This window comes from Prionailurus bengalensis, chromosome X, assembly GCF_016509475.1.
Source record: "Prionailurus bengalensis isolate Pbe53 chromosome X, Fcat_Pben_1.1_paternal_pri, whole genome shotgun sequence".
Classification (NCBI taxonomy): Eukaryota; Metazoa; Chordata; class Mammalia; order Carnivora; family Felidae; genus Prionailurus; species Prionailurus bengalensis.
Genome location: NC_057361.1, coordinates 78,574,358 through 78,577,759, shown reverse-complemented (window position 1 = coordinate 78,577,759; position 3,402 = coordinate 78,574,358). Strand labels below are relative to the sequence as shown.

At 45.4% G+C, this 3,402-nt stretch overlaps 1 pseudogene; it reads left to right on the top strand.

The window, feature by feature from the left end:
• The first annotated feature begins 825 nt into the window (after window positions 1-825).
• LOC122477445 lies at window positions 826-3,082 on the top strand (annotated as a pseudogene).
• Window positions 3,083-3,402: the final 320 nt, after the last annotated feature.

Genomic DNA, 3,402 nt, shown 5'->3' with positions numbered 1-3,402 from the left:
GCACTATCCCCCCCCCCAAATAAATAAATAAATAAATAAGTAAATGTGTGTTGGGAGTACATGATTTTTCAAGATTCCATTAATGGCAAGTTGATAAAGGTCACTTGCAGAGATTCTAGGAGCAACCCCCATGATGGGGGATGGTGGGAAGGTGGTGCTGGTGAGTGTACCTGGGGCACATTGGTCATGTGATGCTATTGGGCATAACTATTGGGTCTTTGAAGTGAAACAATTTGAAATGGAAGGGAAAGATAGTGAGGGTTCTAGGGTGAAAAAAAGTATTAGTCAATGTTGCCTCTAGCTTTGCCATTTGAGTTAGCTTCACTGTGCTTCATCTATGTTATAATTCTGTAAATTTTTGAAAAATGATAATAATGCACATGGTTCTTGTCCACATAAATGCAAATTAATCTTGTCTAGTGGAACATCATTGATTAGTGTCCTGCAGCTTGAGCTCTTCTGCATTTTAGAATTCCTTATTTTGTGTGTGTGTGTCTTAGAATTCTTCTTGGACCATGTGATGCCTGAGTGGCATTGTCAATTTTGACTCAGGTCATGATCTCAAGGTTCGTGAGTTCAAGACTCCCTTTGGGCTCTACACTGACAGTGCAGAGCCTTCTTGGATCCTCTCTCTTCCTTTCTCTCTGCCCTTCCCCTGCTCGCTTTCACTCTCTGCTCTCTCTCTCTCTCTCTCTCTCTCTCTCTCAAAAATAAGTAAGCTTAAAAAAAATATGTCTGTTCTGGGATACTGACTGGCATTTTCTACTGGACAAGGAGAGGGTGCAGTGGCAGAAAACCAATCAGGGGAATTTCAATTCTCTGAGTGATGAATAAGGGAGGCAACAAGGGGGTTGGGGTTAGAGTCTGAGGCAAGGCTCTGCTCTTTCAAGAGGGACAGGAGCCATGGCTCAGAAAAAGGAGTTGGTATGGGCCTCCTGCACTTGCAGGCCAAGGCCTCTATCGAAGACAACACCTTATTATGCAGACTCTTATGAGGGCATCCAGAGTTCGGAGGATCCACCTATCAACCAGGCCACAGCAGCTGGGCCAAATGCTAGTTCCCAGAGTTCACAGCCCCCAACAGCCAGTGAGATGGCTGATGTTCGAGTTTTAGCAGCTGCCACTATGCCCAAAACAGTTTTAATGCTCAGAATGCCATGACAAAAGGCCCAAGTCGTGTGTATGATTTCTTTCAGGTTCTTAATGCCAAGGAGATTTCCAATGTCTTACGTAAGGCAGCCTTTAATTCCCAGGATGCCACCCCAAAGGTCTGAAAATGCTGCCTATGATATTTTCCACCTGCAAGTTAACAGCTAACAAGTCCAAGATGGCCTTTAAGTCCTTGAACACCATTATTAAAGTTGGCCCAAGTGCCACCTACAATTTCTCTGTCATAGCCAGTGATATGGTTAATACTTAGTCTAAGACAGCCTTTAAGGCTTTTAATGACACCACTAAGCCCCCAAAAGCTTATACCCATACCCAGAATATTAAACAAGCTCCACAGATATCAGCAGATGGTTCTGAGGCTCAGACTCTAGAGTCCAGGACTATAATTTGGCTATAATTTAGAGCAAGAGAACACACAAGGTTAATACCTTGAATGTAGAAAAGGATAGCAGTGGGGATTAGAGGCAAGTTCTACTGGCTGCAGGGACCTGGAGGTCTGCCCACCTTGGGCACCCTCCAATGTGCTCTGGCAGACCCCATTGTCCTGGCAGAACCCATCAGGCTGGCAAAAACAGCCAGCCAGGCAGACCCCACCAGCACATCAGAACCTCCCAGCTAGGACAGACCCCACCAGCCTGGAAGAACTCAGTTGCTTGGCAGAACCCCATTGTCTGGCTTGGTACGGTTGTCTGGCTGAACCCACTGGCCTGGCAGAACCCACCAGGCAGGCAGCATCCTTCAGATTGGCAAGGCCCTCCTGACTGGCCACTATCACCTGACTGTCTTCTGCCACCTGATTGGCCACTTTCCACTGATGGGCCACTCCCACCTGATTGGTCAATTTCACCTGACTGGCAGAATCTGCACCCCTCTCCCAACTAGCATGCGTCACAGAACCTGGGTTCCCCACAATGTCCAGATGTGGCCCTTCTTCAGGAAAGAACAAATAAGTTGATTCAATACTTGATGCTTAAATATTATACCAAGGTGCCCATCAAGCACTCAGAAATGCTGTGGGATATCAGCCATAAATGCACTGATGTTTATCCTGGAGAAGAAATTTGGGATTCAACTGAAGGAGATTGACAAGAGCACCTGTAGATTCTTCTCAGTAACCCCCAAGTCCCTAGCTGGCACACTGGGGACAAAGACACACCAAAGCTGGGTGTTCTCTTAGTGGCATTGGGCATCATATTCATGAATGGCAATTGTGCCAGTGAAGCTGTCCTCTGGGAGACACTAAGCAAGATGGGACCGAGTTTTGGGGTGAGATATTCTCTCCTTAGAGATCTAAGGAAACTTCTCGTTTATGAGTTTGTAAAGCAAAAGTACCTGGATTACAGACAAATGCTGAACAGCAACCCTCTTGAGTATGAATTCCTCTGGGGCCTCTGTTCCTACCATAAAGCTAGTGAGATGAAAGTGCTGAGATTCACTGCAAAGGTTCAGAAGAGAAATCCTTGCCACTGGACTGCATCATTCATGGAGGCTGAAAAAGAGGCCTTAAATGCTCTGAACGCTGCTTCAGCTGAGGCTGAGGACCAGGATGAGAGGAAAACCTGAGTGGAGATTGCAGATGGGGCTGTATCTGGGCCCAGGACCTGGGATGACATTGAGTTCGGGCTGCTGATCTGGGCAGAGGAACGAGATTTTGGTGATCCCTGGTCTAGAATCCCATTTACCTTCTGGACCAGATACCACCAGAATGCCCACTCCAGATTTCCTCAGACCTTTGCTGGCTTCTTTATTGGCCCTGGTGGTACAGCCAATGCCATTTTTTTCTGCCAACTTTGGTGTCATTGGTTTCTTCTGGGTTGAGTGAAATTGGCGGATATTGATAATTAGTTGCAATAGTCTTTCTGCTAAGTGAGGCTGAAGCCTCAGATTCCTTCTAAACACAGCTATCTAGAGAGCCACGTTCTGTTGATTGAAAGTAGCATGTGATATCAATTTGTTTTATGTTCCTTGTTTGTTGCTTTTCTTCTCCCTGTGTGCTGTCAATCTTTGGTATAAGAGTTGAAACTGCAAAGTGAAAAAAAAATGTCTATTCTGCCCGTGCTCTATAAATAGAACAAAATAGCCCGAATGACAGCACATCTGTTTACAGCATGATTTACTTAATATTTCAAGCCACTTCTAAGACCTACTTCTCAGAAAAAAAAATCCTTTAAAAATACGACTGCTTATTGACAATGCATCTGGTCACCCAAGAGCTCTGATGGATATACAATG